The sequence below is a fragment of the Protobothrops mucrosquamatus genome, unplaced genomic scaffold (genome assembly GCF_001527695.2).
Source record: "Protobothrops mucrosquamatus isolate PMUCROS unplaced genomic scaffold, P.Mucros_1.0 scaffold553, whole genome shotgun sequence".
In the NCBI taxonomy this organism is placed as follows: Eukaryota; Metazoa; Chordata; class Lepidosauria; order Squamata; family Viperidae; genus Protobothrops; species Protobothrops mucrosquamatus.
The window spans coordinates 74023-87345 of NW_015386856.1; positions in this window are offsets into that span (position 1 = coordinate 74023).

Here is a 13323-nt window from a genome sequence, read left to right on the forward strand (position 1 = left end):
CCCAAGTGAGGGGGACTCAAACTTTCTCATTCCTTCTTGGGGAGAAGAGTTTGGATCAGGCACTTTGGATTCCCCGTTCTGTCATTTCCCAGCTCTTGGAGGAGGAGGAGGATATACACACACACACAGAGGTATACACATATATACATACATATACATATGTATACACACACACACACACACACACACAGAGTTTTACAAACATGGTGATCAAAGCTGTGCACAGCATGCCTAACGCAAAGACACCATGAACATCTACCAGAGGCATTACGTTGTTGGCATTTTCGGTCCCTTTCCTTGTTGATGATCCCTGTCAGGGAATTTCTCTTTCCCACGGCCGTTGCCCACTAAGTCCCATCTTCACCAAGCCCTCCACTTAAGACTCCATGGTTTTCTTTGTGGTCCCTTACACTCTACCTAATTAGCATCTGAGTGAGGTTAGGGGACTGCCCCAACACACACAACTTTTATGCTGACGTAAACTGATGTTGCATAGTTTGGGCAATGAAACGTCTGCAGGAAAACAGCCAAGATCAGAGAGTATCAAGGGTCCCTCATTTCAACTCTGAGCTACGAATATTCTCCTTAACAACTACTTCTGGAGCTCTTCGCAGTCTTTTTTATTATTATTTTTTTTATTTTCATCACCCTGAATAATTGAGCCTTACTTCCGGCATGGAAAGACCTGAAATGTTTGCTAGTTGCATTCCAGGCCCAATTTGAGTTGTTAGTTTTCAGCTCAACTGACAGCTTAAGGCCCAATTACCCACCTCATCTGAAACCTGACCCACATGCAGATCAATGGAAAGACCCTCTTCAAGATGCCCTCCTTGGTGTTCTCTGAGCTTGGTTGTTTTCTTGCAGATGTTTTATTACACAAACTGGGTAACATCATCAGTGTAGTAAGGAGTGGGGTTTGCTCTCAGGTTCATTCTAGTGGCTTGTCCTGTCGGTGCTGGTGAAGGTGACTTTGGGGGTTCTTTGGTTGGGCTGCTTACTATGAGCGTGTTCACCAGTTCCTTGATTGGGGCATTGTTTATTTCTTGACTGTTGGTCTGATGTTAATTTTGGTGTTAATCTGGGTGTTGACTGCTGGTAGGGAGGTGTTTTGAGTTTTTTGTTCACTTTTTGGTTTGTCGATTGCCTCCTTTGCAAGTATATAGATGTTGCATTAACAGAGGGATAGAATCAAGATCACGTAAGTATTAATACCACTTTATAATGCCTTGATAAGGCCACACTTGGAACACTGCATCCAGCTTTGGTCACCATATTATAAAAAAGATGTTGAGACTCTTTAAAGAGTGCAGAAAAGAGCAACAAAGATGATGAGGGGGCTGGAGGCTAAAACCTATGAAGAATGGTTGCAAGAATTGGGTATGTCTAGTTCAGTGAAAAGAAGGATTAGGGGTGACATGATAGCTGTCTTCCAATATTTGAGGGGCTCCCACAAAGAGGAGGAGCTCAACCTATTCTCCAAAGCGCCGGAAGGCAGGACAAGAAACAACAGATGGAAACTAATCAAGGAGAGAACCAACCTGGAATTAAGGAGAAACTTCCTAACAGTGAGGACAATTAACCAGCGGAATGGATGTTGTCTTCAAAAGTTCTGGGTGCTGCATCAATGGAGGTTTTCAAACAGAGACTTTCAATAGCCACTTGTCTGGAATGGCATAGGGACTCCTGCCTGTGCAGGGGGTTGAAGTAGAAGACCTCCAAGGTCCCTTCCAACTTTGTTCTTCTGTTATGTTCATGTGTCCATTGATGGCCAATGTCAGAGTGCCAGGTTTCCAGGAAAACTGTAAGAGTTTTTGGACTTGGCTTGGTTTAGGATGGTCACAGTTTCCCAGTTGAAATTATGGTTAAGTCTATCCATACGTTGTGAAATGAAGGAGTTTTCATCCTGTCTTCTGGCTGCTAGTTGATCTTCATGGATGTGTTCTGCTGGGTTTCTACCTGTTTGTCCTATGTAGTGGCCGTTGCGGTCTTGACACTGTGTGTTGTAGATGATTCCTGTTTTTTCTTTTGAGGCTGCTGGATCTATTGGTTTACTTAGGATGTTTTGGAGGGCTTTAGTTAGTTTGTGTGCTGATTCCATGGGACTGTGATAATCTGTTGGTGGTTTCTGCGAGGTTTCTGATGTATGACACCATTATCATTTTTGCCGCCTGTGTTGGTTGTGCTGTAGTAGGTTGAGTGGTCAGGAACTTTTTGATTGGAAGTTGCATAGATATCCATTTTGTCAGAAAATGTTGTATAGATGATTTGTTTCCTTTTCCTGCTGTTCAGGATTGCTGCAGTGTGCTTGTGCTTGTCTAAATAGAATTCTTCCTTAATGATTGGGGTTTTTTTATGCTCGTGTGTTTCTAACAAGCTCCAGACCAAAATTTCATTGAAATCTCTTCCTATTATCCTAAATGTACTGATTCATAGCTAAACACTTTCATACAACATAGTAGGAGAATTTACATTGGTCCATAACCATAGCCATTGCAATCTCTGCTGCTTTAACCCATAAAATTAAATAACGTCCATTGACGTCAGTGGTAACTTATACATCAATTGGGAACCCTTTTCAAACAAAAATGGCCACACCTTTAGCTTTCGTCAAAGTGTCTCTGAGATAAACTGTCCCACCCAACCCTTCATTAGTAGAGATTTATCCTGTTCCATCAAATGAGTCTCCCTGTAAATAAGCAATACCTGCCCTTAATGATTTTAATCATGCTTAGTCTACATTTTTAGATTCACACATCGAAACTACATCCATAAATTTTACTTTGGCACACATCTCAACAATCTCCCAATACCAAATGATGTTATGACCTGTAGCACTTAACAAATATCTAATAATAAACTTTTTATATTTAAGTGTTATGTTCTAGTATTGCTCACAGATATCAAATCTCAATAGACTCAAACATCATTTTATTACATATAGAATCTATATTTAAAAGAGAAAAGAAGAAGAAAAACTGACTACCTGCATAAAAATAAAAGCAAATAACATTATTAAGAAAGAATCCCCTCCAGTTTCACACACACTGCTAGTGGAAAAAAATACTGTGTGTTAAAAACAAATGGTAGAGTGACACTCTTTGTCATGAAAATAACCAAAATATAAATGAAGAGTACGGGGGGGGGGGAAATCCAGACCTTTAAAAGAAGGTTTTCACTACAGAGATACCAGCAAATTTCTGCAGCAACTCCATAGAGGAAAACACAACCAGGTCCTCCTGGCAGGGCATATTGGGGCGGGGGGGGGGGCTTCCGCTGTGCTGCTTCTAAAGATGTCCCCCTCAGGGGAGACACTTAGCCCCTCTCCTTCTGCTGATCAGATAGGAGAGAAGACACACACACCCTTTTCACTCTGGTTGTGGGACTCAATGGATTCAAACTGATGTGTCAAATGTTTTATCAGTACTGTCCAACTGGTTTATTCGCCTTCATTATTAGCAAAGTTGAGTGCCTTCTGGCTAGAAAGGTGGCATATAAGTCAAATAAATAAATACTCTTACGTTGGGCTCTTTTTTACATACTTGCACACACTGCAGCTTTAATCTATAGCAGAGTACCAATAATTTACTTCTGAAAGGGGATTTCAAGCACTTTTTGTTCTGTAAAATTACTTTGCAGTAAACTCACACTAACACTGCAGTTTTGAAATGCTCACCCATTTGTATATTCTTCTTTGTTTAAAAGAGGGCAGTAATTCGCTACACAATCAAGTTCCAAAAAAAAGATCTAGAAATGGTGAGAAACTGGCAGGTGACATGCAAAACGGAAACATGAGTAGCCGAAAAGGACTGTGGAGCAGTAATTAGGAGACACCCCAACTTTCCTGCAGCTGCTCAGCTGGCCTCTGTGTTCCACCCCCCACCAGAAAGCAAGGCTTCCCAGGGGTCCCACACTGGCCTGCCTGACGTGCTGGGATTCTCACTGGCCAGTGTTCTCTCCTGGGGGCTCCTGACGGGGTGGAGGACAAGCAGCCCCCACACTTCCTCATGGTCAACCTTGCAGGAGAGCAGCCTGTGAGACTCCCAGGCAACTTCCAACCAACCTTGGCTGCTTTGGGAGGCAAGGCAGGGTCAGATCTGGTTGGTATGGATGGATGACACCTGGGAATCCCAGGGCTGTTAGCTAAGCTGGAATTAAATAATGGAACCCCAGAAAAAGGCCATGTCCACAATGCCGCCAAGGAAACCGCTGGGCAATCCCTGGGAGCCGAGTTCAGAGGTGCCACATTTTTGCCTCAAGGTCCTGGCCCTTGGTTGAAAGGTGCTAACTTTACCTTGGGCAATTTCCCATCCCCGTTGCTTTATATCAAAAACAGGCCTCAAGAGAAGTGCCCAGAAACAGGGATGTCAGGTTACAAATTCTAAAATGCTCTGAATTGGGTTGATGCATCAGAGATTCCGTTGCTGTTGAGTGGACACCCCTTCCAAACCACGGTGGAAGGAGCCACGGGAGGCCATGTTGGAGGCCACAAGGAGCAGCTTGGAGCGCCCTGTCCTCCCTGAAGTCTTCCTCCTCCGCATGGAGTCACCCAAGTTGGTGACCGTGTGTGGGCACAAAAACACCAACCCCTCTTGGGCCATCCCGCCTCTTCCATATTTGGCTTCGCCGGGTGTTCTAGGCGAGGCTTCGGGAAACCTTGAGTGGGCCTCCACAAAGGGGGCACCCAGGATTGAGCAGGAGCTCCTGGCAGAGCAACGCCATGGCTACCCATTTCACTAACTGCTTTCTGCTGGATTTGGTAATTATGGTTAGTCTCCCATTCACTTTTACCAACCATCAGACTGACCCCATCGCTTATTTACTTTTGGAGGTGATAGCTAAGGGTTCCCAGGAAGCCAGAAGCCAGCCCTAACCCTCCTCTTCACTGGATTTCTATCTTGGCTGCCCTCCAGCAGCTCAAACTGGTTACCAGGGTCTCTCCAAAAGAACAGTTCTGGGAGACACCGAGCGGTCAGAGTCACCCTGTGAGCCTCCAAGGCTGAAATGCTCTTGAATGTGACCACAGCCCCAGACTCAAGGTCCCAGACTGAACCCCTGCAAGACGGAGCCCCTGGCCAGCTCTGTCTGCCTCAGCTTCCCTGTCCCGCCCCAGGCAGCCGTACCCTCTCCATTGTTCCTGGATGGCGGTCTCACGGGCGCGCCAAAGCCCCCAGGAATGGCTAAGCCTTCCAGAGATGCTCCAGGCTGCTTGGAGGGAATGGCCAAGGATCATTTACAACATTCCCTTCCTGGGAATTGAGTAATTAACTTGGGAAAAATGCAGAACTTAAAATTAAAACATTTACTCAGTAAGCTATTCTATTAACAAGTTACTATCCTGGTTTTTTAAAAAAGGCTAAGCTTATAATATCCGTTTCTGGGAGGCAGTCTGTCTAAGAGGTGCCTGTTGGATGATCCTGGTGGTTTTGACCCTTCTCAAACAGGGCGCTTACTGGGCTGTCCCTGGCCGGCTCCAGGAAATGGGCAGCTGGGAATGAGGACCGCGACTTCCTTTCCAAAGAACACCAAGCTCCAGGTGGCGGGCCTAGGCGGCCACTCTCATCCTAGATGCCACCCAGTTGGCAGCCTCCCTGCCACCCGTCGCAGTTCTGCAGAGAGGCAACCAGGAGGATGTTGCCGTATTGCCCTTGCAGGGACTTAGCCCTTGAACCCAGCACGCCCTCCCTTCCTGCTCCAGCCCGCCCAGCAGGGCCTGTCGCTGCCTGCTTCTGCTACTACATCAGCGGCAGGCCTGCTGGTTCCCAGCCTACCTGCCTCACCCCAGCCTACCTGCCTCACCCTGCTGAACCGGCTCAGCCGCTTCAGCCGCACCCAGCTCCAGCGAGGAGGAGGCCCGTGGAAGGAGAAGCCGCCTCCTCCTCCTCCTCCTCCACCACCACCACCACCACAGGCCCCTGGCGGTGCTCCAGCAGCAAAAGCCAGAAGGCAGCCAGGAGCGGGTGGGAGGAAGGCCTCTGCTGAGCACCACGGAGGGCTGCCTGAGAATGGCAGAGCTCCGAGGAGCCAGCGGGAGTGTGTGAACCCGGCTCCCAGGCCCTTGGCTCCAGCCTTAGCTGGGCTGTGTAGGGAACTTCGGCCTGGCCTGCATCAGAGGGCCTCCCCACTCCTGCCTGGCCTGCAACAGAGGCGGTCCCAGCCTCCCAGGGCCTCGGAAGTGGGGCAGAGAGAAAGGGGAGTTGCTAAAGTTCAGCCCAAGGGTTGAAAGTCCCCCTGGGAGCCCATCTTTCCCTAGCTGACTCCCCCATAGTGCACACCCAAACCAGGCTCCATTTTGTGAGATAGTCCGTAAGTGGCGGTAAACCCAGGGGCAAGAGGTAACTCCGAATTGGGAAGTTTCTTTCTGACTCCGGAGACTCCCCCGCGGGATCCAAGCGCCAGGCTGACTTCCTTCAGCAGCAGGGATTCCCAGGGCAGCCTCCGCAAGTGGGGCTGGGACTCAGCCCGAGGCCGGAGAGGCACCACGCGGTCCCTGGGCAGGCCCGCTTCGGTTCACGCGGCTCTGCAGAGTTGCCATCAGCCACCTGCCTGCCCCAGCACGTCCTGGGTGCTGCTGGCACAGCGAGCGCCGGGGAAAGAGTGGGCACGCATGGCGCCGGGGATGCGGGGGGGGGGGCGAAGCAGCAGCTCCCCTGGGCCGCCAGTGTCCCGCCTGGGCAGCTCAGGCCCCTCCGGGCCAGCGCCCTCCTCCCTGCCCCCTCGGGCGGGCCAGCAGGCCGGGTCCTGGGGCGCTCGCCCGCGGCCCGGCTGAGTTCAGGCGCTGCTGGCCCTGGGCGAGGTGCGCCCGCCGCCCTTTCTCGGACCAGCTGGACCCCGCTGCCCGCCCCTCGCCGGTCCCTCCCCCCCCGCTCACTTCCGAACTCCGCAAGGTGGCGCTCTTCCCGCAAGGTCCAGCCTCGCCCCCGACCCGCTTCGGGGTCGCCGGCGCGAGAAAGGGGACTGGCCAGCCCGACGCGAGCCTCGGCGCTGCGCGGGGCAGGCAGGACCCGCCGCCTCTCCCCGGGCCGACCCGCCTCGCCCGCCCCTCGCCCCCCCCAATCCAGCGCTGCGAGCGCACCTCCTACCTTCCTGGGGTCTCGGGGCCGGCCGGCCGGCGGCTGCTCCTGCTGGACAGGGGGCGGCCTGGCCGCTGCTGCTGCTGCTGCTGCTGCCGCCGCTGCCGCCGCGCTCCGAGGCTCTGGGGCTGGCCGGCGCTGGGCGGGCTCGTCCCCACCCCCAGCGCTCCCGGCGCCTGATTCACCTCGGAGCGAGCGCGAGGCTCCACCCAGGGCAGCCGCGGAGGGGAAGCCGAGCGAACTCGGGCAGCGAAGCGGGCCGACGGCGGCGGAGGGAAAGCCAGAAGGTGCTCCCGCTCGCTCTGCACATTCCTGGCGCGCCTCCGCCCGCCCCGCCTCGCCCGGCCCCCGGGAGCGTCGCGGAGCCTGGTGGCCGCGAAACTCCAGCAGCAAAGAGAAGGGCTTCTGCTCCGGCGCGGAGCCGGGTGAGCGCTCCGCCAGACGGCCGCCCAGTTCCTCGGCGCCTCCGGACCGAGCCCGCAAGCAGACGAGTGGGGCGGCCGGGGACAAGCCCCCCCCCCGCGCTGCTCTGCGGGCTCCGCGACTTCGGCCGCCTCCTGCCCTCGGGCGGCGCTTCCGCAGAGGCAGCTGCGTTTGCGGGCTCGGCCTCCGGGAGCCGGCAGCAGGGCGGCTTCGGTGGGTCTGCTCGGGGCAGGGGCAGGGGCGGGGCAGCGGCCAGGCCGAGCTGAAACTCGGGGCGGGGGCCCGGCCGCGGCTTCTTCCTTCGCCTTCCCGTCGCACCTGGCCTGGCGCGGCCACCGAGCGGCTCGGCGTGGTAAGGGCGGACGGCCCCTGGAAGACGTCTAGGAGAGAGGCGGGCTGTGGATGCCCCGTCGTCCCGGAGCCTTCTCACCCGACGGAAAAGAGCGACCCTGGTCTCCCAGTTATCCCGTTTCAAGGTGGCGGGTTTCCTTGGCAAAGAAGGGCCGGATGTGTGAATCCAGCATTGAATCATGAGATTGGAAGGGACCTTAGAGGGCTTCTAGTCCAACCCCCTACCTATGGCAGGAGTCCTCTGACTATTCCAGTCAGGTGGCTGCCAACCCTTTCTTGAAAACCTCCAGTGATGGAGCTGCCATCTTTCTTCTAACTTTCATTATAGATTTAGCCTCCAGGCCCATCGCCGGCTTTGTCACTCTTCTCCACCCTTTTCCCCGGGTTGCTCAGCCTCCTTCTTATATTGTGGCCATCAGAACCGGTTGTCATTTGGGCCAGGAAACCCACCTATCGCCTCCAGCTCTTCATCGAAGTCATTGGCCTGGATTTTGAAGGGTGACCACCATCACCATCCCAGGTCTCTACAGCATTGAGCACACTGGCAACCTCCACCCCCATTCTCTATCACTGTGCATCTTGCTCCTAATCTGTACTTAAGTTGTCGCCTTGCCAGATTGCTCACCAAGCAGGGCAACCTACCCTGCACTGACCTAGCTCGCTTCTCAGCCTGATAGGGGGACCTCGCAAGAGACCCATGGTGCCCTTCCCTCCGGGGTAAGCAACAGCATCCAAAGTGCAGTGAAACAGTTAAGAAGCAGAAAGCAAGTGAAATCTAGCCCAGAAGATAAGTGAAAGGACTAGAAAGATAGCGAAATCTGATTTACACTGATACTATACCTGTCTCCTCCTCCACCTCTCCAGGATTCCTGAAAAGATCATCCAGAAAGAAGGCAGTAAGACCCCTCCCCAAATCCCAAAAGGTGTCTTTTGTTTACATGACACTCGGCCTTTCACCGTCACACCCCCCCCCCCCGCCGCCTGGCTCTGAAATGGCAGAGGGGGACCAGGTGAGGCGGCCAAACTTCCATAGCATATGGCAGTCCAGCTCTGGAGGGGAGTGGAAGGGAAGAGGCAGGCGGGCAGCTGGGTCATTGAATGGGTGGGGGAGGTTGCCGAGCAGGGAGTGGCCTGGGTGTGGGGGCCCTGAGGTAAGTGGGTATGGGGCACGTGGGGTGGGTCCACCACCCCACCTGCCTCACCTCACCTCATAGTGGCGGTTTGATGTGCACTCTCCTGCCCCATTGTGACCGTGAGCCACCAGATGTTGGGATGGAGTGGGCGGGTGGCTGCAATATCAGAATCCCCCCAAATAAGCCCTAATGGGTCTTTTGGTCAAATATATATATATATAAGACCCGGTCTTATTTTTGGGGAAACATGGTAGTACATGAAGACAGAGATGATATAGTTGCCACTACTGAAACTTGATGGGATGAAACTCATGACTGGAATGCACTGATGGAAGGACATAAACTATTGAAAAGAAATGGACCTAACAAAAGAGGGAGGTGGAGTTGCATTATACATAAAAGATCACTACATCTCTACAGAAATACACAAAACCAAAGATAAAAGCCTCCTAGAATCCATATGGGTCAATATAAGAGGAAAAAAGAATGACATTGCTATAGATGTATACTACAGGCCACTGTAGCAAGCAGAAGAAATAGATGAACTCTTTGCTAATCACTTAAAACAAATGTATGTAGGAAAGATACCACAGTAGTAAGGGGAAACTTTAACTATCCTGACATCAATTGGGAGATAAAGTCTGCAGCAAGTAGGAGATTGAACAGATTCCTAACCAACCTAGCCGACATCTTTGTCACCCAAAACATAGAGGAGGGAACTAGAGGAAAAGCTGTACTGGGCCCAATACTTACTAATAGAGAAGAAGTGATAGAGGGAGTTGAAGTTGCCAGAACCTTGGGTGAGAGTAACCATGTCATTCTGGAATTCAATATAATGCAAACACAAGCAATAGAACATAATCCGGCCAGTATCCTAAACTTTAAAAGATTTTAACAAACTCAGAGCATTTGGAAAAGATTCCATGGATGAAAATCCTAAAGGAGAAAACAACTTAAGTGTGGGAAACAATGAAAAATACAACCATAAAAGTCCAGTCCAGCACAATACCATTGAAAAAGAAAAACAAGGAATCCAAGAAGAACTGAGCATGGTTGCACAAAGATTTCTATGATAAACTGAAAGACAAAAAGGACAAATACAAAAAATGGAAAGAGGGACACATAACTAAGGCAGAATATCAGCAGATAGCCCAAAAATGCAAAGATGAAGTCAGGAAATCAAAGGCTCTGAATGAACAAAGACTTGCAACAAAGATAATAGAAAAAGTTTCTTTCAACATATAAATAACGAGAAAAAAGGCAAGGAAATAGAAGAGAGAAGATGGCAAGGAAGTAACAGGCAGTAGAGAGAAAGCAGAACTGCTTAACTCATTCTTTGCATCAGTCTTCACGCAAAAAGAAACTATAGCCCAACATACCCCCAAAAAAATACTGCAAAAGACAAATTAGAAATAAAAATGAAAATAAGCAAGAAAATAGTAGAGAACACCTGTCTGATTTTGACGAATATAAATCTCTGGGACCTGATGGATTACATCCCAGGGTTCTGAAGGAGTTGGCAGATGTTATCTCAGAACCATTGTACCATATCTTTAAAAAATCCTGGAACACCAGGGAATTACCTTGAGGATTGGAAAAGAGCTGATGTGGTTCCCATTTTCAAAAATGGGGGAAAAAACAGACCCTGGAAACTACAGAGTAATCAGCCTAACATCTACCTGGAAGATACTGGAAAAGATAATCAAAAAACAGATCTGCGAACATCTAGAAACAAATAAAGTTATAACTAGAAGCCAGCATGGGTTTCTTAAAAACAGATCATGTCAAAACAATCTTATTTCATTCTTTGATAAAATGACTACATTGGTAGACCAGCAAAATGCTATGGACATAGTATACTTAGATTTCAGTAAAGCATTTGACAAAGTAGACCACAACCTACTCCTTGGTAAGCTAGAAAAATGTGGGATAGACAGCATCACCACCAGATGGATTTGTAAAATGGCTGACAAACTGCACCCAATGAGTAGTTCTTAATGGTACTATATCCACATGGAAGAAAGCAGTGGGGTACCATAAGGTTCCATCTTACTCTCCAATATCTTCATAAGTGACTTAAATGAGGAAATAGAAGGGGAACTCATCAAATTTGCAGATGACACTAAACTGGAAGGAATAGCCAACACCCCAGAAGACAAGCTCAGGATCCAAAAAGATCTTGACAGACCTGAACAATGGGCCCTATCCAACAAAATGAAATTTAATGGGAAGAAAAACAAGGCTCTACACTTAGGCAGGAAAACCAAATCTACAAGTACAGATTAGGTGAAAACTGGCTCAAAAACAGTAACTGTGAGAGGGACCTTGGAGCCCTAGTGGATGATCACTTAAACATGAGCTAGTGATGTGCGGCAGCAGCCATAAAAGCTAATATATTCCTTGGTTGTATAAAAGAGGCATAGAATAAAAATCACGTGAAGTATTAGTACTTTATAAAACCTTAGTAAGACCACATCTAGAATACTGCATCCAGTTTTGGTCACCACCTGACAAAAAAGATGTTGAGACTTTGAAAAAGTGCAGAAAGGAATAACTAAGATGATTAAGGGCCTGGAGACTAAGACATATGAAGAATGATTGCAGGATTTAGGTATGGCCAGTCTAGAGAAAAGAGGGAGACATTATGGTACTGTAGTATTGCAGTATTTGAGGGGCTGCCATGAAAGAAGAGGAGGTCAACTCATTTTCCAGAACACAAGAAGGCTGGACAAGAAATAATGGGTGGAAACTCATCAAGGAGAGAAGCAACCTAGAACTTCCTAACAGAGAGAACAATCAACCAGAGGGAAAAGAAGTCGCCTTCAGAGCTTGTGGTTGCTCCATCACTGGAGCTTGTTAAGAAGAGGCTGGGTGGTATAGGAGGTTCTCCTGCTTGAGCAGGGGGTTGGACTAGAAGACTGAGAGAGGGGAAAGGAGGAACCCCCCCCCCAAATCTTTAGCCCCTTTGTTGGGGGAGGGGTGGCTTGGAGCCCAGGCAACAGAGAACTGCAATGTCGTCCCGGGGATGGCCCAGCCCCCATGGGGTAGGCAGCCCCCTGTGCCCCGCTCTCCTGGCCAGGGTCTGAATGGGCTTTCCACAGCGGGGCCGGGGGAACTACTCCTGCTAAGTGCGCTTTTTCCCAGTCGGGCGATGGGCGGCCTCGGGGACGAAGGGCCCCGGCGGCGGCGGCGGCGCGCGGAGGGGGGGGGATGTCCCCGGAGGGCTCAGCCGTCTTTCCCACCCTGTCCCGCTTCTCTGGCCTTCCCTCCCGGCGGGCTTCTCCGACCTGCCTTCTGGCCGCCGGAACCGGGGCAGGCGGAGGCTGAGCCGAGAGCGGGAGCTCGCCCCTCCCCGCCTGCAGGGCCACCGGGACCGCCGCCGGCCAGCGCGCCCAGCCCCGCCTGCGCGGAGAGGGCGCGCTGGTTGCCGGGCGACGAGCAGAGGCGCGCGCGCGAGCCTGGCCGGCAGGGAGGCTTCCCGGGTGGGTGTTCCCCGAGCGGAGCCCCCGCGCTTTTGAGCCGCGGATCGGAGGCCGCCGCCGCGTCGGGCGGAGGGTCTCGCCCGTGGGAGAGCGCCAGGGCGGCCAGCCAGCTGGGCATGCCCGGGGAGCCTTCCGCGGCTCCCCCCCCAACGAACGGCCGGACGGAGCGAGGCGCCCCGGGGAAGCGGCCCGCTGCCTTGCGGAGGGGGGGGGGCGCCGCCGGCCTCTGGTTGTGGCAGGGGAGGGGGCTTGCCAGGTTGGGGCGGGCGATCAGCTAAGCCGCCCACTTCGCTCTGCTGGAGTCCAGCCAGGCCTTGGCAGGTGCCTGTGCCGCTCCGAGCGTCGGAGTCCAAAAGGGCAGAGCCGGGGCAGAGCAGGGCCGGGATCAGGGGGAGGTCCTGGAGGATCCGGCCGGAGGAGCAGGCGCCGAAGGCTGCACCACCCCCGTCCTCCTTTCCCTCCGCTCTGTGGGGAGGATGGCCGGGGAGAGAGGCCGACCAAAGTCCGCTGCTTTGAACTCCCAGGGCAGAAGGATCGCAGCGCCTAACTCCGCCCCCCCCGATGGCTCCGCCCATTTGTCACCCACAACCGTTTCATCCCGGAACTCAGTGAAAGAATAGAATAGAATAGAATAGAATAGAATAAAGCTGGAAGGGACCTTTGAGGTCTTCTAGTCCAGCCCCCCAGCCCCGCTTAAGCAGGAGAACCTATACCATCTCAGACAAGTGACTGTCTAGCCTCTTCTTAAAAATCTCCAGTGATGGAGCGCCCACAGCTTCTGGAGGCCAGCTGTTCCACTGGTTGATTGTCCTCACTGTCAGGAACTTTCTCCTCAATTCCAGGTTGCTTCTCTCTTTGGTCAGT